The 22,957-nt window shown below is 43.9% G+C and overlaps 1 protein-coding gene across 2 annotated transcripts in view; it reads left to right on the top strand.

Annotated features, from left to right (window-relative positions):
• Positions 1-5,173: 5,173 nt before the first annotated feature.
• The window catches only part of DLGAP4 (DLG associated protein 4), a 125,269-nt gene continuing 107,485 nt past the window's right edge, over positions 5,174-22,957 (top strand). The window contains exon 1 of one of the 2 annotated variants that reach the window (XM_033153323.1): positions 5,174-5,264. The gene's annotated coding sequence lies outside the window, so the exon portion shown is untranslated. The remainder of the gene's footprint in view (positions 5,265-22,957) is intronic. The other variant, XM_033153324.1, reaches the window with a different exon arrangement.

Below are 22,957 nucleotides of genomic sequence, written 5' to 3'. Positions count from 1 at the left end.
CACGAGATGATAAAGTTCCCCCTGCATCTGTTTGGCAGCTTGTATGTGCTTATCCATCCAGAAAAGCAGCAGAATATTAGGAGGTGACTCCCTACTTAACAGGGCGACCAAGTTACTGGCTTACCAAGTAGTTACACATGCACCATGCCAACTTCGCACTTAGGAAATGGTTGTCTGTTATGACCCCAAGTTTTCTTCCATAATTTATACAGCATATGCTATTAATCACATTTTATTGCATTCATTAATGAGTCTAAAGGCTGGTAACAATAATGCTTCAAAAATATTTTTTTCCAGCTAATCCAAAGCATCAGCATCTAGAGTCTTTGGTAACAAATCATTCTGTAATTGACACATCTGCCTTGTTTTTCTGTCAGTTGTTGAGGGCATTCCTTGCTCTAATGGAAGTATTTTGTGTCATTAGTTGCTGAACGCTAAATGGACTCATCAAGCCAAGAAACACATTCTCCCCATCAAACTTCTGTTAGTGGATATTATCCAGGAGAAGGATCCAGCTACTTAAATACCCTCCTGGCTATACTTGCTGCATCCTGTGCTTCTGGGCCTCACAATTTAGCTGTTGCTACTGCGGAACTGAAGGATTTGAAGAGAAGGGAGGGGTCCTCCACAATATCAAAGTCCCAAGGAGGGGGGAGACTGAAATAGAGAGAAAAGGGGGGAAATCTTCAAGCAAAGCAAAGGTTTGTGGTATTCAGAGGCCACAAGCATCCTTGGCCCTTGGATTGTTCAGAGGAGAGCAGTGCACATCCCTTCCTACCTTGGGCTGTGCTAAATGTTGTCACACTGTCGCAGTGAGGTGTCTTTTGCAAAGCAGCACCTTATGCTGCTACCTGCATATGAAGGTCTGTATGGGTGGGCAGTTGTCAGTCATGTCAAAGGAAGGAAGGGAGTAAGGCAATGACTAGTGATGTGCAAGGGCTGTATGGGTAGGTGGCGTCTCGGGCTTTTAGTCGGCTGCGAGGTGAATCCTAGTTTCACCGTGTGGTTGAAGGTGCTGACACATTCAGAGTTCTTTTATAACTCCTCAATCTTTCTTTCAGATACTACTGTCCAAGTTCACTTGGCTTTACCTTCATGTCTCTTCCTCCCCCCCTCCCCCATCATGGGAGTGTGGCACAATGTGTAGCACATACCCACAAGAACAAGTAGCTCTCAGGGGCATCTGGTTGGCCACTGTGAGATTGGGATGCTGGGCTAGATGGGCCATTGGCCTGATCCAGCAGGCTGTTCTTATGTCTAGGAACTGGGAAGATGTTAGGTCCAATCCTGACTGAATGCATATATGTGTATGTGTGAATGCCCTTTGGTCCAGACCCACTCCACATATGCATTCGGCATAAATTCAGAAATATTCTGTACACCAGGCCTGGCCCACCCATGAGATGAGGCTAAGCAGTATGGTGGCATGGTGGGGGCAGCACTTCCTGTCTCATCTCAAGCGGTGAAACAGGATGTGCTGTGCACATACAGACTGCGCATGCATAGGCTATGTGCACATGGTCTGTGGTCATTTTGCAAGTGCATAAGTTCTTCAGATGTTATCCTCACTGTGCATCAGAAGGAGGCTCAGCTTGTGACTTAAGCAGTTTGCTACTGTTCTCCCTGTATAAATGCATTCAAGCCAACAGTGGATGTAATGTCTGGGCAGTCCTACAAACTCCTTTGATTCTCTCAGAATAGGGTGGAGGTTAGGTTTCAAACAGCCGTTTAAATAATATTTGGAAGCAAACTAATAATGATGATTGCTGTTATCTTTTCCTCAACAAATTTTGTCATTAAATGAACTACTGTTGTTTATGGTCCATGGGCAGTAAGGAGGCCACCACCTTGCTGAGGCTATGGAGGCCTGGGTGTGATCAGTGCCTGTGTGGGTGGCTGCCTGAGACTCATACGTATACTGCATTGGGTTCTGTGATAGAGTTAATTAATACTAGTTGCAGGAAACCACAGTTGCAGGAAACCGCATAAGAAAAGTGTTGTTGTGCTCGGATCCTGCTTGCAGTCTTCTCATAGGCAGAAAAAAGATGGGGTGTAAATGTAAGGAAATTAATATACACTCACAATGTTCTTCCTGGTACATTTCAGGCATTGTTATTGTAAAGCACATTGCACTAACTTGACCGTCTGTGTGAAGAGGTGAGCTCTCTATTAGATGATATCAGTGTTATTCACTGGGCATTTACATGGCACTCATGAGACCTAGGGAGTCTAGAGATGCACAGAACTCTTTTTCATTCCGTTGATGCAAATTCTTCCAGCCGAGGCTAATCTGACACCTGTAATATCATACTTACCTATGTTGTCTTCATCACATGCCAGCTGAATCCATGCAACTGGGTGAGCCTACACAGAAATCTAACTTCCGAAGGAGTGGAGTTAAGGGAAACAATGCCATTTAGCAGTCAGCGTAACCCAGACACAATTGCTCGTATGCACTGCCTTGATGATTATTAATTAAAGTTAATTATAGCACAGCTATATTTGAGTTGCTGTAGCATGCATAGACAAAAGCAGAATTACAAACAATAGGCTTGTTCCTCCACTGTCTCAGTGGGGCATTTTAAATTGAGAAGGCTCCAAGGTGAGTAGAAGGATGGAGCCTCAGGCTCTCCCTCTTTAGAAGGTATCTGAGTTCTGCCAACAGCATCCACATGGGATGCTGTTGCTGACAGGATGCTGGAGGGCATTGGCAACATCTTCTAACTGTGCTGGCAATTGATGCTGGTGGCCTTATTGATGGATGCCAGCAGTATCAGTGATGGATATGGGTGGCACAAGACATAGATGCTAATGGCAGTATTGATGGATGTTGGTGGCATGTGTTGCTGGCACTGATATAAGATGTTGTAGTATTAGTGAGTACTGGTATTGAGGGAAGATGGGGAAAGAACAGTGATAGATGGCCATAGCTCTGCTAATGGAAGTGGGTAATGTTAATGATGAATGCCAGTGCTGTTGATAAACAATGTTGGTAGCCTTGGTGAGGGTCAATGGTTGTGTTGCTAATAGATGGCGAGTAACAGCATTACTGGTGAGTGCCAGAACTGTGGCTGATGGATGCTGGTAGTATGAATGAAAGTACCCATGAATACTTAATGGGAACAGTGACAAATCTGAGGAGTAATGTTAAAGGATGCTGGTAGCATTGGCCAAGGATACATTCTGACATGATTAGCAATGGATGTTGGGGTGCTGTTCTAAAAAGCTGGGAACCTTAGAAGGAGCAAGTGATGTTTTTGCAGACTATGACTAGGAGCACTAGTGATCAATGTCAAGGATTAATATTCTTCCATTCCTATAACAAAGACCATTATCTTTGCACTGCTTTTGCATCTGCAGTGAGTCACCTTTTGGCTAACTTCACACATTACAGTTTGCTACACAGAGGAAATGTCTACATAGGTTTTCAGTAATGGGTGAAGCCAGGCCCAAGTATATTTCACTACATAAAAACTACTGAACTGTTGGGGGAAATGTGCACTAGACTTCACAAATAGATAAGGGAACAGAGGACCACTTGACTGTGTGGGTTTGGGGGTTGGGGGGGGGAGGTCAGAGCAAAAGGTGGGATATAAATCTTCTAAAATAAAACAGTAAATAAATAATGAACTGGAGCCAAGGTGAGGCCAAAAACAAAGAGAAAGCTATAACCAGTAGCAGAGCAAAGTGCAGAAAAAAGCTGGAAAAAGAAGTAGCATTATACATGAAAAATCAATAGAACACCTTCTCAGGCACTTGCTGTTTTCTGTTTATTCCTTATGTAATCCAAGGGAGTCAACAGGGAAGGAAGACGCTGCAGCCTGGACTCTCCTATTGCAGCATCTGAGCATATGGATGTGTGCCAATACATTCGAGCTAAATCTTGATAAGACAGAGATGTGTTCTGAATTCTTGGATCCAAGAGATGGGGAGGTGGCCTGCTCTGGACAGGATTGTATTGCCCTGGAAGAAGCAGGTTCATAGCTTGGGGGTACTTCTGGATCCAACATTGTCACTGGAGGCTCAGGTGACCTCAGTGACTCAGTGGCCCTTTTAGACAGAGATGACTTGGCTACTGTATTCCATGCTCTGGTAACTTCTGCTTTAGATCCTCAAAATGGGGGAGTCAAGAAGTAGAATTTCAAATCCACACCAATTGCCTTGACGGGTTGTCAATCCTTCCCCCAATGTATTAGCATTAAAGCTTTTGATTCTGGATACTTCTTTGTTCTCAGGGTCCAATAAAATCAACGAGCATGATATTTATTTAATATATTACCTGTATGACTTTTCAGGCAAACCTCACAAAGAGATTTACACAAAATTATTAAACCAATATAAGAAAGTAGCAAAAACAAGCTACAAAGAAGGGGAACTTTTGGAAAGCCAGATCTCTCCTCTTGTCAGGGCAAGATGGCTCTGGAGTACGAGCTCAGTGGCAGCAGCTTTGGGAGGGATAGAGGACATCTCAGCTGGAATACGAGGAGCTACATGGTGGGCATCCCACCAGGCTGTTCCACCTTCTCTCTCTTCCCCCCCCCCCGAGGGCAAGATGTAGGTTGGTCAGATAACAGATAAGAGAACATGGGCAGAAAGTTCTTTGTAAGCTGAAGTGCAGTGACTTAGCAGAAAGAATACAGCTGATGTCAGCGGGACATTGTTTTCCCTTAAGGAATAATGTGCATAGAACTAGACACTACAGCAAATAAGTTTGCATATAAGCAAAAACTCAAAGCCCTGCAACTTGGAGTTCAGCACAATAATTGAGCCCTGCAACAAACTTTCCCCAAAGAATTCTGCAGTGTCCCTAAGAAGAAAAAGGGGGCAGGGAGAGTTTCAACCCTTCTGTGACTTGTGCAAATTTGCTAAGATACAAAGAGGTCAACAAGGTGCCCTCCAGATCTGGTGTACTACAGCGCCTACCCTATCATCCCTGACTATTGGCTAAATTTGTGAGGGCTGGTGGGAGTTTTAGTCTGCAACATCTGGAGAACACCTTGTTGGATAGCTCCGTAACTCAACTCAGGTTTTCCAGTTGGACCACAGTTTTCCGTCAACACATAAAACTTCCTCCTTCCTCTCTACCTCTCTCTCTCCCCCCCCCCCAAAATCAGGCTAAAAAGAGAATAAGATAATCTAACTTCTAAACCCTTTTTTCATCTTGAAATTCTAGATCTTCATGAGGACCAAGCCTGGAATTCAGAGGGACAGAAATGACTCAGCCCTGAGCTACAGGGAAGCGTGAGAGATACAGCATGGCCCAGGTTTGCATTTTCAGCTATTCTTTCTGCAACTGCATAGTTATGAGCGAGGAGTATAGCTCAGTGGTAGAGAACACAATTTGGATGTAGAAGGTTCCAAGTAAGGATGAGTTGATCTGTTAATGTTGGCTCTCTCTATTTCTTCTTTTTTAGTCTAAAGTCCACTTCTCATTCCTGTAGCAATTTGTGTAATTGAAAAAATATCCTCATGAAAATTCATTAGCATTTTAGCACAAATTTATCCTAGTATAGACCTTTTTGTATGCAATTTTTGCAAGTGATCTCCTCTAATATGACATATCTTTGTATGTTGTTCTTACAAATCACACGCGCGCGCACACACACACATACACTTTACCCTACTATTTACTGGGGGGGGGGTTCACCCATAACTTGGCTGGAGAGCTGTATTGTACATTTGGGTGCAAATTTTGAAGGGTGCCTGTGTCTCGATTTGCACATTCTTTTGAAAAGTCTGGATTTGGTAGGTTTGCCTTTAAATGCAAACTTTTGCCAAATTTCTACCCTATCCCTAATTCCAAATTATTGAATACCTGGCATTTCCAGATATGTGAACAAAAAAAAAGTGATGGTTAAAATCTCTATCTGGGACCCTGCAGTTCTTGTCAACTGCTGGGCTAGCTGGACAAATATTCTATGTGAAATTAGGCCAAAGGTGAGGAGTGGGTGTTATGCTAATGGTGCACATTTGTTCTCTGTTCTCATGGTACAAAGGAAAGCAGGCCAAGGAACAACTGAAGAAGATACCATGTTAAATTTGGGCTAAAGCTGATCTTCAAAGGACAGGATAACAGCCTTCACTGTAGCCTACAATCCATGTAAATTGCAAGGGGAGGGGAGTGAGAATGATAAAATAGTATGAAAATTACTATAGCAACCTCTCATTTATGACTGACCTAGTTTGGGACAAAGGAAGGGTCCCCTAATACCTAAATGCATTGTAGATGGAAATCTTTCATAGCTGTCCAGAGGCAATTTTTTTTTGCTTTGTTTACAGTGATTTAGTTTGATTAGCTAGGGAGGGAAGAAAATACTTTCCAGGTTTTGTCACCCAGAGCTTTATCCTCAGGGGGGCCTTCACAATACTGTGATGAGTTAATCTCAGTAGCGAGCAGATCTATCACAGGTCTGGAAAAGCAACCTCCTGCCCTGTTTTATGCTAAGCTGATATAGTTTTCCACTGTTCTTGTGGATGGCTTATTTATTCTGGTCTAGCTTTGTGTGTGTGTGTGTGTGTGTGTGTGTGTGTGTATGAGAGAGAGAGAGAGAGAGAGAGAGAGAGAGAGAGAGAGAGAGAGAGAGAGAGAGAATGGATTTGTTCGGTGCATTTTTTCAGCCAGAGTGTGGGGAATTCCAGCCCATGGAGTTAATTAGATCTGCCAAACCTCCCCACTTGGCTATTTGAGCCAACATATACTCACCTGTCTATTCCCTAATGCCATATGACACCACAGGAGCAGAACAGATCAGTCACCGCTTCAGACAGCACTGAATTCAAGCTGCTGACCAGAAGGAAAGCATGACTCAGCACTTTTGTTATTTTAGATTGGGGTGCGAAGCTTGGGAGGTTGCCGGACTGCAACTCCCTCATCCCCAGCCAGCATGGCTAATGATCAGAGATAATGGGAGTTGAAGTCCAGCAACATCTGGAGGGCCACCGCATTCTCCGCCTCTGCTTTAGATTAAAAGTTTCATTGTAGAAAATGGGGGGAGTTGGATAAAGCACCCTGCTGGGTTGCAGCAGGTGTGCTCAGCCCATCAGAAAACCAGAAGGCACGTCACATGACAATGACGGTAGAGCCAATCCCAATGAGAAAGCCAAATTGCTACAAAACCGTCACGTGACATTGCCAAGGACATCCTGACAGTGCAAATGAAGAAAATCACACCAGCTGTCCTGAACAGTTTGCTGGTGTAAGAACTGTCCTTCAGAACAATGCCTGTTCATAGAAACGCCACTGAGACAAGCACAGACACCAAGTGTTCTTAATCTTACAATCTGTTCTGTACTGCTCTTGTGTCTGGCTATGAAGAAAATGCTGAGAGACTTGAGCCCTCTCGCCTGATCCAATGGAAGGCCTCCATTAAAGAAAGGCCTTGGCCACATCCACAACTTACATTTAAAGTGGTGCTATGATACTGCTTTAAACAGCCATGGCTTCCCCTAAAGAATGCTGGGAGCTGTAATTTGAGAGAGTTGTTAGGAGATGCCCATTCCCCTCAGAGAGTGATGTTATTCAATTCCCAGAGATTTCTTTAAAGGGGTATTGATTGTTAAACCGCTCTGGGAATTAGAGCCCTGGGAGCAGAACTACTAACAACTCTTGGCACTCTTAACAAACTACAGCTCCCAAGATTCTTTGGGGAAAGCTGTGACTGTTTGAAGTGGTATGGTAGTGCTTTCAGTCTGTGCTGTGAATGTGGCCCTTGCCTACTTGAGACTCACCACAGCATGCATTGCTTTTGTCAGGAGCCCTTTCTCCTTCTCTACGATAGCAATTGTATGCATAGGTCATAAGTTCCGCCTCCCTTCTCACTGCAAAGCTAAAAAGCTGCAAACCTTCCCTGGGTCCTCTAATTACTGAATGTGCTGGAAGTGGGACTGATTCTGTTCAGTTACTACCACTGCTGTTTTTCTAGAAAAAGAGGTGCCAGAACTCACCGTGAGCACCTCCCCCATTCTCTTAGAATGGCAATGGCACCCACCCGAGAGGTGCCAGAATTGAGTTCCGGCAAGTTCTGGCTTAAAAAAAAACAACCCTGGTTACTACCCATTTAAACAGGCTAGCCTTAATATTATGAAAAATGTCAATTTACGCCCATCACACCAGACAAAAGCACCTCATTCCACTCGAATATTTAGCTGTCCCTCAGCCAGCTCCATTGCATATGAGCGCCTATGCAGATTTGTAAGTGAAATGTTAATATTCCATGCAGTTCTTTGTGAGCTCCTCATCCTGCCATCTTTGAGCTTAGTGTTTCCCCTTTTTTCACATTGTGTGTATGTGTTCTGATTTGACCTACTTTGCATGTGAGCGTTCTCTTCACTGAACAGATGACATCTCTTTGATAACTTTGGCAGTGGCGGGGTGGGAGAGGAGGGAGAGAATATATCTATTTAGGGACAATCAAATAGATTGTGCAGCTTCTGCGGATTCCAAAGGGTTGGGTTTTTTTTTTTGTTCCCGCAGGATTTCGTTTTATTCCCGGAGACATTTGCATTAAAATAGGTTCTTCTCTCTTTCGGAAGGGTTCATCTGCTTCTGCAGCTTACTCAACACCTGAAGTCAAAAGCCTCTGTCACATTTCAACCACTTACCCCCCCCCCCCAACCCAGCAGCCAGCTGCCGATACATAAAAGGGCTTGATGGCATCTGACAGGTGATAAGCATCACAAGCAGATATACAGAAACCTATTAAAGCATTGGGAGGCTCTTTCCTCCTCCTTCCCCACTTCACCTGAGAAAACTTTGCAGAGAAATTGAATTCAAAAGCATTTGTTACGCGTCAGTTACTACAGATGACCGGGATATGACCTAGCCGAAAGCTGCTTCACACTTTAAGCAGCAATCTTGTCTCCTGTCGCTGCATTAAGGTCATATCTGCATGTCCTACAGTAAATATGTAGAGTGTGAAGGGCAGTCACAGGATCCTAAGCCAGCCTCCTCCAACCTGGTGCCTTTCAGAAGTTATGAACTACAATTCTCATGCACCCTAGCTGTGCAAACTGGGGTAGATGGGTGTTGTACTCAAAAACATGCGGAGAGCTCCAGGTTGGCAAGACTGCCCTAAACACTTGGCAGCACATGCTGGGGAACTCTGGTCAGTTGCAGCCCTTAGACCCATGTCCACTTCATGCTTAGGGGTACACGTTGAGATTTCCGCATTGCAGGAGGTTGGACTAGATGACCCGTGGGATCCCTTCCAACTCTGCAATTCTACGATTCTATGAGCACGCATCCCGTGTGCAGAAGCCAAACAGACTTGCAACTGAATCTTAATTCAGCCCTGGCAATAGGACAGCAACCGAGGCCAAAAGACTCTGCAAGGCTGGCTGCACAGCACAAACACCTACAAGGAAAAGTTGTGCCTCGGTGGCCAAATATCTGCTTTGCATGCTGAAGTCCCAGGTTTAATCCCTGGCATTGACTGGGAAAAGACTCCCTGAAATCCTAGAGAGCTTCTGCCGGACACTGTAGACAATAGTAATGGGCCAATGGTCTGACTCAATATAAGGCAGCTTCATATACTCCTATGTCTTCCAACGCTTTGCTGCTTCTCCGTGGTCCCAAGCATCTGTTGTCTGAATGGTTGCCTCACTTTGCCCAATGACAGGGCCGGCCCTCCTTGACTTGCCAGACAACTTAATGTACTCTGGCACACAGAAATCCAGAAGAGCAGTCAGTTCTGCTGTTGAGAATTTCACTAACACAAGAGGTAAAAGGGGGGAGAAGAAGGCCAGATACAGTGTCGGGGGGAGGGGGAGAGAAAAGCCTTGACTCCTTAGAAGCACCCGGCAAAGGCAAAACAAATCTTACATTGTAGTTTATTTCTATGCTGCCTTCTGGCCAAAAAGGCCTTCAAAGCAGCTCACAAAGGTTAACACACGAAGTCAACATTCTTTCAAACAAAATACAACTTAGCCCAAATATAAATCAGGAGGATCTCAACAACAACATTAGCACAAAGAACCTAAACACAGAAACATCCTTTCCCATGCCTAAAAGCAGAGACTAGTCTGCCCATTCCCCAGCAAAATGGCAAAATAGAGCACAAAAAACTTCCCAAAGGGTTACTGTCCCTGAGGCAGACACTTATGAGCAGCCACTTTCCAGACAGCAGCTCATTACAAGGGTCCCAGGCAAAGCAGAGCAGGTAGAATAGTTCATCCCAGTGTTTCCAAGTACAGTCTCTCCCCAAAGGCTGATGGAGACAGAACCTGAAGGACGTGAAGGACAGTGATGGCAAACAGATACACAAAAAGCGTTGTTACAAGAAAACACAGAAACTCAGAAAATTAAAGATGGTTAAGTTTTTGGACAGTTAAGTGATGCTTAATTGGTTTTGTTTTTTTAAGGACCATATTCTTTTGTTCACTACTACATTGCACCTGTAGGACACAGCTCTCCCATCTAGAAATATACTTCTTTGTCCCTCCACCTGAATATTTTATTCTGGTGCCACCACTGATTGCAAGGGAAGCTGCAGCTATTCTGTCATCCTCAATAAGGGACATAGACATGCCCTGCCATTTTTCTCCTGGGCGGGGAGGCCAGCAAGTCTCAACAGGTGGGGAGGATGGAAGGGGGACGCTGTTGGACCATTGTAGCCACAAAAGGAAGGCTCCACCGGTCCATCAACTCAGTACTGACTGCTTTGACTGGCAGCAGCTCTCTGGGGTTACATAGGAAGATGTTGGAGATTGAGCCTGGTATCGTCTGCATGCAAAGTGTGTGCTGTACCACTGAGCTTTTGCGTATATATATATATATATATATATATATATATATATATATATATGGAGTCTGGTGCCAGCTACAGTGGGCATTCTGGAGCCCAGAATGGGTCTATGCAAAACACCAAAGAGCATAAGAAGGGCCTACTGGATCAGGCCAGTAGTCCATCTAGTCCAGCATCCTGTTCTTGCAGTAACCAAACCAGTGCCCATGAAAAAATTGCAAGCAGGATCTGAACACAAGAGCACATTTGAGCTACACTGCACCAAGCCTGAAACCACACAGAAGGAGAAATGGAATGAGATCACAGAGCAGCAGTATCAACAGCAATCCCTGAAATGAAGAGGGGATAGAGAAACCCCACAAGACTGATGTCTTCCTTTGCAATCAGGAGAAAATACCCCTGATGCTGAGAGGAACTGCACAGGGAGATAATGAGAAAGCTGGAGGAAGACCTGTTGTACAATGAATTGTTATAAGTAGAGTTTTTTTTTCTATTTTTATCCCTGTGATTAGATTCTGAACTCTTTGAATCATCATTAATGTAACACCCTAGAAGCAAGCTACAGCCTGAGCTGAAAGCTGCATTAAGTGTTCCTGGCTAATTTGGGGAGTATTTGAAATCATGTGTGTAGGCAGACCTACGTCAGACATGCCACAGTTGTAATTCTTTTTTAACTTCTGAAATGAGAAGAATTGCCCATTTTTTATCAGCTCATCCTTTGCTCCTCATCTGACAATTTATTAATATATTGCAATGTTGACTGATCTAGCTAATCTTAGCTGACTATTATGTATTTATAGATACGGATATATTTGTATCAAACCCGGCACAATCCAAAAAGCTTACATCAGGACTAAATCCCCATTGGCACTACATTCAAAGCAGCATCAAACCACTTTAAGCAGTCGTGGCTCTACTCCCCCCCCCAAAAAAAAAGAATTCTGAGAAGTATAGTTTGTTAAGGACATTGTTAATTGATAGGAGATCCCTGTTCCCTTCACAGAGCTGCAATTCTCAGAGTTCACTAAAAAGAGGGATTCACTTTTCAACCACTCTGGGAATTGCAGCTCTGTGAGGGGAGTGGGGGTCTCTTAACAATTCCCAGCATCCTAATAAACTACAATGCCCAGAATTCTTTGGGGGGAGCCATGCCTGTTTAAAATGTCATCACGGTGCTTTAAATGTACAATGCAGATGGGGCCTGAGAGGTGGTCTATGCATGACATGGAGCAAGGTGGTAAAATTCTGGACTATGCTACTTCAGTCTGCAAGAGGGGGGTGGTGATATTTCTGAATGCTCCTCACGTGAAAGAACTCTCTGCACTAAAACCATGTCAGATAGAGAACCGTGCCAGACCTTTCTCCTGGTGTGCTAACTTACTGAATAGTCACAAGGTTGTTGCTGTGTTGTTGTTTTTAATGGGGAAAATCATTCAGAGATAGCACCTACCCCCACTTGAGTCTGAACTGAATTCTACCATCTTGCTCGGTTTTGTATATCAGCAGGTCTTTATAAATCCTATTGAAATCAGTTGATATCTAAGTTCCATTCCATTCATCTGGACAGAGCTGCTATGGACTAGCTTTTTGTAGGATCACTGGACAGTGTTTAGCTCTGAAGTTGTGGTTTTGGTGGGGGGGGGGTTTTCTCACTAAAGCCACTTTCTAAACTTAACAGTGTTTATAGAGCTTTCTCATTCTGCAGTTGGAAGAGGTGGTGGGTGTTGCTCTCAGGTAGTTCCTAGTTCCTCCCAGGAAGCACAACGGAACCAGACTGCATCTTGTAGTGGCTCTTTCATACTGTTACATTGCACATGCACACATTTGTCCAGGCCACCAGATGGAGATGTTGGAGTCTTAGAGATGATTAAAGATCGCTGTGCTCCTGGGATTTTTCTCTCTCAATATGCACAGGCAACTTCCATGTTTGACTTGGCTCCTTAGATATTTGCGGTTGCCTGGGTCTTTATTCTTCTTTTACATTAGGCAGCAATGGGCACAGAATAAAAGATTCAGGATGTGGCAGGAATTAACTCAAATGCCCTATGGACTCCTTGTTCTCTTAAGGCAAGAGGGCAGGTCAAGACATTTTGCTGCCTGAGATTGAACAGCAGTGACTCCTCCCTGCCAAATCAAGGTGCATAGTACCCAAGGGTGGTCAAGTTATCTAGGCACCTAAAACATAAAATCCCCCAAAAGCACCACCTCCTGGGAGAAAATATACAACAATAATAAATCAAATTTGCTGCTCTCTTGTGGCACCCAAAATCAGCTGCCTTACTCTGTCTAACGGTCAGGCAGCAAAATGTATTATGTGGGGTGGAATGTGTTCCACTTTACGGGATTTGAAAGGCTGCAGTGGACAGTCTCTGTTTGAATGACTCTTCTATTTGAAGGGATGCTTAGTGAAGGTCAGATTTAAAGATAAAGAGCCTTTAAAAAGGACAGCCTGGAAGCTGTCCATCATCAGCACCTGGACAGCAGTCTGAACAGACACAATGGTCACTTGGTCACTATAGCCTTCCTCACTATGATGAGATGCCTTTTTTAAATACTGTGTGTGATTTTTTGTGTTAACATATCAAGAACAAAAATTCCAACGAATAACATTACAAAAAATTAATAGCCTTACAATAAATTGAAGACAGCATATGGTTGTACATTGTCGTTGAATGTGTTAGAGCAGAAAAAAACATCCATCTCTCCATAAACTTATGGGGCTGATTTACATGTGTCTGCTTATGGGAGGTTAAGGTTGATCAGCATCACAATGGACCAGATATTTTGTAATTCAGTGTATTATGTTTCTCTTTAAACTAAAGCAATTGTTTCTGAATTTGCATCTATACATATTAATTATGTGCAAATTGTACGCAGATCTGTACCGACCTTTGTTCTCTTTTTGCTGATGCATTAACTCTTTTTGGTACTGCATAGCATTGAAACACAGGAAGCTGCCTTATGTTGAGTCAGATCATTGGTCTATCTATCAAATTAAATTTTGGAGGACCGAATCGCCCATACTACACCCTAACTTCCTGCTCTTTCGCTTCTTTTTAAACAGTCATCCACATCTGTGTCAGGAATCCTCTTTTCGTATTGTGTAATGGGCATGGTTTATGTATGCTCTCCTTTTCTCATTTCTCTGTTATTTTGGTTCCTCAGAATCACAGGAGGAAAGGAAAGAAGAGAGAGGAGACCAGTGGTGTGCATGGGCTGCTATATTAGAGAACGTGCCTTCCAGATGTTTTGGGCTCCAGTTCCAATCACCACTAGTGACAGGCCATGCTGGCAATGGGAGTTGGAGTCCACAACATCTAGGGGACAGGGAGCAAAGGACACAGAGTCCAGTTTGTCTACTAGGAAAGGAACACAACATGCCGCAGGCAGAGGCTGCAAAAACAGCAAAACCTACTGTAATCAGATTATCCACATCTTGAATTCTCAAGGCAGCTGATTTGGAGAGTGCAGTGAGGTGTTGCAGTAAGGGAATATCATGCCAGTTCAGTGGATCAGTCTGTGAAAATCACCTGAGCTAATTTGCATGTTGTGTTTAGGATTTACGCATAGTATATATCCTGCTGTGTCCCTCTTTCTGTCAGGATTCAAAACATTGTGTTTTTTTGGCACAGCTGCAGTGTCTGGTGTAGAAACTTGTGAGGTTCAGTGGTGACTGGCGCCCACTGGTGGTGAGTGGAAGCAGAAAGACCAACGATAGGTGGAGCCAGAGCCAATGACAGGCAGAGCCAACTACAGTGCAGATCTGTACAATCACCAACTCAGAAGTAAACCCCATTGCATTTATTGGAAGTTGTAAGTACATGTATATAGAACTGCACCCTGGGGACTCTTTACTATACAGTCATACCTCAGGTTGCGATCACTGTGGGCAGGGGCGTAGCGAGCAGTTTTGCCACCTAGGGGGCGGGGTGCTGCCCCCTAGCACGTGCGCCGTGACGTCACGGCGCACGCGCAGCATCCCGGGTGAACTGCGCATGTGCAGCCCACCCACGATGGCTGGCGCAAGCGGCCAGCACCCCCCCCCCTTCTGACGGTGCGGTGGCACGGCAAGTTTTAAGGCTGCAGCATGCGAACACACACGCTGCAGCCTTATAAGTTGCCATGCACCAGCAGCAGCGATCGCGGGGGTGGGGCACCACCCCGAGTGTCATTCCCCCCCCCCCGTGCGGTACCTGGGGCGGCCCGCCCCCTTGTTCTGCCCCTGGCTGTGGGTTACGCGTTTTCGGGTTACGGACGCACCGAACCCAGAAGTACTGGAACGGGTTACTTCCAGGTTTCGTCGCTCACACATGGGCAGAAGCGCCGAATTGCATCACACATCCACTGTAAAAGACTCTCTCATACTTAATAAAGCTGGGAACATACGCTTTTCCTTTCTCAAGAAACGTACTGTCTTCCAAAGCCTTTCTGTTGCAAATTAAATAGCTGCTTTCATACAGTATGTTGAAAGTATGCTGAGAGTTGAGTTTTGCTTCTAGCCCCTGCCCCGGCCTTTTTTTTTATTTGCCCTGAGCACTGCCTCTTTGAAAGAGCTCACACTGACATTCTGCAACCTTGTTTGAAAATGAGCTTGCAGAAGAGCCGTTTTATCTGTGACCAATTCTGGTGGGGTATCTCTGTTAGTCCATGGCAGTGAAAGCAACAAAGAGTCTTGTAGCACCTTAAAAGCACAACAGATTTATTATGTTACAAACTTTCATGGGTCAAATTTCATCAAATTCAGAAAATGCTCACCAACGTGGATAAGCAATAACATGCTGCATTTAGAGAAAAGAGGTGTTTTTTATGTTTTTAAAATAAAGCAGAGGCAAAGCTTCTGCTAGGACACAGGAGCGGACCTGTGGCCCTCCAGATGTTGTTGGACTCCAGTTCCCATCAGCCTCAGCCAGCATGGTCAATAGTCAGGGATAATGGGAGTTTGAGTCCAAAATCTGGAGAGTCACAGGTTCCCTATATCTGTCCTAGGATAGTTTTCATCCTGAAATTAGGGGTGGCAGGTGTGTAGAAGTTGAATGTAGAATGTATTATAGCCCATAATTCCAAATGGCATTTTAAATGGATATGAGTGTTAGCAAGGCTGAACGAGACAGACTGGGACTATAACACAGGTAGATGCTGGGCAGAACAATGGGGGGTGGGAACCCATACTGGAGAACCCACGCTTCCCAAACTCTGCTGGGTTTGTTGGTTTCTTTTTTCTATTTCTCCTAACAGATTCTTTTAACGAGAGAGAGAGAGACAGTACACACACACACACACACACACAGTAAAACAAAGCTATAAAATAGGTGCTTTCTCTGTTAAAACTACACCAAATGTAGTTTTAACTAGAAATACATTACCTCTGAAAATGGCTGGTCCAGGGCTGAAACTGTCTAGAGAATATGTGAGCTTTAGACTGTCTTGACACACCCCAGAAACACCCCTTTTTGGTTCTAGCATCTCTCAGAACACTGAGGATCAGCAGCAATGGTGGAGCTTTCTTATCCATGCCAGGGAGACCTCTGATTTCTAGCTGCAGCCAGGGACATCATTCTCCAACCATTGAGATGAAGTCCTGCAGTATCCAAAGGGATAGATCCCAGTTGTCCTTCCTGGGAGCTTAGGATTGCTCCCTGAAAAACATGACAATTAAATATGTGATAATGCCAGATACCTACCTCTCAGGAGCAAAATTAAGAAGGCAAAAAGAAGGACTAAGATGTACATAAATTGAAAGACTTCGGGGCTTATTTCACCAGTTTTCTTCTTCATCAGGGGAGAAATTGGCACCCAGTAAGACTGAAATTAAACAGACACAAAGCCCTTTTATCAGAAATAACCAGTGTGTGACTTAAACCTTCGCTCACAAACCTTGATGAATTTGCAAGCTGTAGGGATCATGGATTTGAGAAAATTAATTTTATGCTTTTCATCCTCCCAAATTAAAAAAAAAAGTAAAATGGAAGAAAATGATTTTTCTCCTTTGTGCCTCTCTGGAATGCATCATAGATTGCAAAACGGAATTGAAATGTAATGAAAACAACATAATCTGTCTCCGGGCAAGAGGGGACTGCTTTGTGAAAAGCCTGCTTCCCCTTCTGCCCTACTGGGGTGGCTGCCAAAAGGGTAGGGAAAGGACAAGGAGAAGACAGCCAAGACTTTCAGACTCCATCCCATTAAGCAAGAGGCTAGATGGTCTTGACTATCTGAGTGCAAACAGTCCCCAAGTACTTAATTCAAGTACTTGCCCCACTGCATCAGCCATTGCACATCAACAACCACCTACCAACATGCCCCAAATACTGGGATCTAGAAATATTTCAGGATTTATGATCCAAGTGTATGGAGTCAATGTTTAATTTCTGAAGTAAAAGGTGACAGCTTATTTGGAAGAATAGTCATGCCCCTTTTTATGGTACCTTTTAATACCTCTAAATCACCACTGTCACTGAGCTCTGTTACTGGAAACATGGCACTTCTGATTTCTAGCGGCGTGTCTGTATTTATGTGTATAGACACACACATATACATACATAGAGATACATGCACATGTGGGATCTACAGTGTATCCCCCTCACCTCCAAATAGTAATGCCCCTGTTCAGGATTCCAGCCTGCCTTGCTCTCCTCCAGGAAACTCCATTCCATTTCCTCTTCCCCATATTTCTTTTCCGACAATCAACATTGTGTGGCTACCAGACATGGTCAGTCATCACTAGACTGTTTGGATTGGGGAGTTTGCCCTCTTTGGTTTTGTTTTTAAAATATGTTTCGTACTTCTCCATACTTCATACTTTGCCCCTCCATAGGTTGCTGTGCTGTCCATTGGCCATGCTTGCTGGGGCTGGTGGGAGTTTTAGTTCAGCAGCATTTGGAGGGTCAAAGGTTCCCCAATCCTGATTGAGGGTTCTCTCAAATATGATGATACCTCCCCCTCTTGTTTCTCATTGACCCTGTTTTTGGTTCAAATCCTAATAACACAGTTTAAAAGTCCATGGATTGTTTAATTAGTGGAAGGCCTGGGAAAAGGGAAATGTTTTTGCCTAGCACCTAGAGATATGTAACAAGGCACCAGGCGAGCTTCCCTGAGGAGAGCATTCCATAAGTGGGGAGCAACTGCAGAAAAGGCCTGTTCTTGTGGATGTCTTGTGGATGTCTCATGAAGGAGGCATATGAAGAAGGGCCTCAGATGGTGATCATAGAGTCTGGGTTGGTTCATAAGGGAAAAGGCTTGTTAACTTGTTCTGAGAGTTATTAGGAGACAACCCCCCCCCATTCCCTTCACAGAGCTACAGTTCTCAGAGTGGTTTAAGTCAGTCAGCCTTAGATATGGTTAATGAATGTGCTGTGGAGCCTGCCATAGATACTGTAATGACTAATCCATTAAAACTGGATTTCTCTTCTGGCTTAAAAGGATGGGTTCCTGGTGGCACAACTTTGGGAAGCCCCACACTTAACCTGCATTCACATGAACAATTTCATTTCCTGGTGGATCCACCACGGGAAATGTCCCTATTTCATTGCCAATCAAAGATCTGGCAGCAATTCCGAGCAGCATCCTAGAGAAAACATCATTCAAGAGACTTCACAGAAAGTCATTTGAAAGAGTACCTATTGAATCATTCCCTGTTTCAAATACAGCACCTTCTGAAATCCGTTATTAGCAACTAGGGGATATATGTGATAAGCACACGTGTATTGTTGGGTGGTTAAACCAAGGAATGGAGGAACAAAACTAAATTGCCCAAAAGCTTCAGATGTTTACAGAAGTTGTGTTTAATACTGAAACAGGACAAGGAGTAGATGCCACCTGCCCACAAACTGCATAAAACATACAAGTACCTTTTTGACACAAGGTTTAGTGAATCTGGAGGTGGTGTTGTTCTGTAACAAAGAGATGAGATTTGCTTGCAAAGATTAGAATAGATTTTGGTAGACTTATTTTTAGCCTTGGAGTGTTCCAAAACACTTACACTCCACCCAAGAGCCAAAGTGAAAAGTGATGTAAGCTCATCTTTGCTCCACAGTGGCAAGACTCCCTCTTCACACTCATTGTGTGAGGGTGTTGGAAAAGCCAAAACATGCATGCTGGGAAACCAGGAGAAAGTGCAAATTGAATGGGAGAGAGTATTTTAGCTCACAGCTTAACACTTTCCTGTAGGCTACTTCTCTTGATATGCTCCTGTTGCCCGGGTCATCGGTATACCAGTGAAGGCAATTTTAACTTGTTTTGCTGCCCTTTGCCCCCTGTGACAAAGGGACTGCACAGAATGCAGAGGTGACGTGCAAAAGTGTGTGCAGAGAATGTGCTACGTATGTCTCAGCTCCAGTTAAAACGCTCTGCAGAAACCAGTAGGAAATATTTTCCTCGGCTGTACCACTACAAGCTGTAGGAGTGGGAAACTGCATGTTTCAAGCCTGAAAACAAAAACAGAGTAAAACTTCACCTTCCTGCACAAAGACAAATCATGAGAACACTTCTCTTTGATGGGGTACAGTATTTTTCTACATACTCTGATTACTGGCCATGTTGGCTTGGGGCTCATGGGGTATGTAGTCCAATGACATCTGGAGAGCAACATGTTAGCCACCCCTGACCTGCTGCCTGAAGTGGTGCAGTCCAACAAAGTTTCACCACTTAGCATATAAATTGGCCCAGAGATTGGAAACTAGTCGCTAAACATTGAATGGCTGAAGACAGATGTAGGTGCTCATGCAGACCGACAGCTAACACTGGTTTTACTTGATTGTGGTAAGCCAGGAGTAGTGAAGGGAAACATCTTTGACTCAGTTAACATATAAAGGCAAATCCACCTGATTGGCACTTTACAAAACAATATGCAAACCGAAACACAGCCATCCTTAGGAATCCTCACTTCTTGAATTTTGCAATACAGTTCTCCAACCACGTATTGTGTGCAAAAATGCATATACTAGGGGAAAGTGTGCATTAAAATGCATGTTAGTGAAAACAACATACGAAAATGGAAATATTAAAGGATATTGCTTTGCAGAAATAGACACGCTGGGCAAAATTGCATACAAAAATGTTCCTATAAACACAAATCTGTACAAAAGTGCTGATGAGTTTTCATGATGACTGTGTGTGTGTGTGTGTGTGTGTGTGTATCACAAACTGATGTGGAAATATGGAAAATTGAATACTGGGAGAATGAGAAACTGAGGAAACAAAATTGACAGACTTGCCCATCAGTAGCCAGCCAGTAGTAGCTAACCAGTAGCCTTGCCTGGACTATTTCAGACTAATCAGTGGTCCTCCATATGTTCTTGGACTCCAACTCCCATCAGCCCCAGTTTGCATGATCAATGGCCAAGTATGATGGGTGTTGTAGCCCAATAACACCTGGAACAACCCCATGTTAAGCACTCTTGCACTTATTGCTATTATATCAATGAAGAAAATAAAGATTTTTCTGAATGACCTCTTCTCTGAAATTGGAAAGCTGTTCTTGTGAATTATAAATGACTTTCTCTGTGAAATGTGGAAAGACATACAAGAGTATTAAATAAAAACCCACAATTTTCCAGATTATTAACAGACTAGAGCTTTAACTGGGCATTTTTCCTCTGGCTTTTTTTGCCATTCTCAATCAATTACTTGGAAAAGAAATTGTGTTATGCAAAAAGTCCGGGGTTAATCTGTGCCTTCTCTATTATTTTTTTTTAAACAACCTTAAGTATCCAGATTGGAAAAGATAATCTGCCAAAGATTTCAAGGTCCTAACCCCTCACCCCCGCCCTGGGAATACTATAAAACACTGCCATTTGCAAGTGATGCTATACTGCTTAAGAAAAAAAAATGAAGGGCTTTTGGACCTGTATGCTCAAATAAACCTAAAAGGCTTGTAATTGCTAGCCAGAACTTTGACTGCAGTAGTGTAGCACTCAAGAACTGAAAGGGGTGTCCTAAGGGGGCTGTGAAAAGGAGGATATGGAACCTGAATTTGCCAAGTCATAAGAAACCCCATACCAGCATTGGAGAACCTCCAGCCCATGGGCCAAATTTGGCCCACCAGCGTTGGGCCTGTGAGACCACCCCCCCCCCCCAAAAAAAAACCTTGCCCACCTACCCCATACCTGGCATCCTTGCATACAGAAAGTCCCAGGTTCAATTCCCCAGCATCTCCAGGTACAGCAGAGAGGGGCCCCTGACTGAAACTGCAGGGGGTTGGGCTAGATAACCCCTGGGATCCCTCCCAACCCTATAATCTAGTGAGAGTTGCAGTCAGTCCATGTAGACAGTAGTGAGCTAGATGGACCAATGATATGACTCAGTATAAGGCAGCTTCCTGTGTAAGCAAGCAATAAATGAGTTAATTGCTGCTGTGCCAAGGCACTTTTTTATTTTCATACTATAAAAGGACAAGAACAGGAAGATACAGCTCATTTTGCACGCAGAGAACAGCTTCTTATGTTACAGAGAGGCTATGAGAACTGCTCCTCCTCTTTGTAGTGTCTGAGATATTCCCTGCCCCCGTGCACATTTCACCACACTGGGCAGGGAGAGGCAGGGGGGTTGAGGTCCAATTTGGACATACATTAAGAAAAAGCAAGACAAAACACAAGTTGTTTGAGCTTCTGTCCTACGTTAGAGCAGGGTGTCTGCCAGCATCTTTTTTCACTGCTGCAGAGTTGAGGCTGCCATGCGTTGATGCACATTTGTTGCTTCCCGAAACAGCTGAAGAATATGCAGCACAACACTCCCCAAAGTACTGTAATATCCTGCTACATAAGACAAGCTCGTACGCTGGCCATCTCAATGATCCATCCAGCTCAGCATTCTGTCTACCCACACAGACCACATTAGGTGGCTGATGTCTCAAGGAAGTTTGCAAGCAGTGCAATGGAGCAATGTTCACCCCCTGTTGCTAACGCTCAGCATCTAGCAGTCAGAAGCAATGGCTCTGAAAATGGATGATTTCACTAATAGATTTGCCCTCCATGTAGTTATCAAAGCCAGTAGTCCAACTATTTCACACCCAGGTCTCAGCTGTAAGCCTGCAGCATGGAAAATACTTCAATATTTTATTTTTACTGTCTATGTCCGTATTTCCTCTCTTTAATAATCCCTCTCTTCTTCCCTCCCCATTCTCCTAATTTTTAAAAGCTTTTTTTTAAAAAAAAAAAAAAGAAAGAAAGAAAGAAAGAAAACAGCACAGCACTCCTTAGGACAGGATATATTCTGTTGTGGGATATTATCTGCCAGTTGAACACTAAAGATTTACACTTTTAAAACTGAAAGCAAAAGTTATTTGTGCTAGTTGGGAAACAACGTGACCAGTAACAATTCCAGAACTGCACTTCTACAAAGACTTAATTTTGTATGCATGTGTGTGTGTGTGTGTGTGTGTGTGTGTGCTACTGGAAAGAATTTCCTATTTTGTTTCCTATTTTGTTTCGACTATGGCAGACCAACACGGCTACCCACCTCTGTGTGTGTGTGTGTGTGTGTGTGTAATGCCGCCTATCCTCCAAGAAGTTCAAGGAGGTGTACATAGTTTCTCTCTTTCTCCAGTGTATCCTCACAACAACCCAGTGAGGTAGTTTGGTCTGAGAAATAGTGATTGGCCCAAGGTCACCCAGTGAACTTGATGTGTGTATGGGGATTTGAACCCTGGCCTCCTGGGTCTTTTAAAATGCCATCATTGAACCCTCTGATTCTGATCTTAAGGATGGCCTGTTACACATCACCAAAAGAGAGGAAATGTGCCACCAAGAAAGAGTCCGCAGATCTATGTAATATTTTCATATGCCAGTTAATACATATATAGAAAGATGCAAATTTGTAATTAATTACTATACTTCAGTCAGCAATGCAGTACATCTCACCATTGTGGAGACCAAGTGACCTCTGTGCCCACTCCCAGGTTAAGTATTGGAGGACCCTCTTGCTTTCCCTTACAATGGTTCTTTTATGATTAAACTAGATCTGGACTGGACAGCCCTGAAAACCAAGCATGCCTTCAAGCAGAGGACTGTCCTCTGTAAAGTAGGACACATGGCCACCTTGCTGATGCTCAGGCTTTGAGTGTCATCACTTATGTGGCTGTAACAAGACCACCTACCCAAGAGGGAGGTATCAACACAGAAGGCTGGGGAAAGGGAGAACAGGAAGCCCAGAACAGCCCAACGAGGACCGAGGTACTCAGTGATGATGGCTAATTGTTGGGGAAGTGAGGGAGATAGGAATGG

The sequence above is a fragment of the Lacerta agilis genome, chromosome 6 (genome assembly GCF_009819535.1).
Source record: "Lacerta agilis isolate rLacAgi1 chromosome 6, rLacAgi1.pri, whole genome shotgun sequence".
NCBI lineage: Eukaryota > Metazoa > Chordata > Lepidosauria > Squamata > Lacertidae > Lacerta > Lacerta agilis.
Note: the sequence above shows the minus strand (reverse complement) of the source record. Positions and strands in the feature narration are given on the sequence as shown.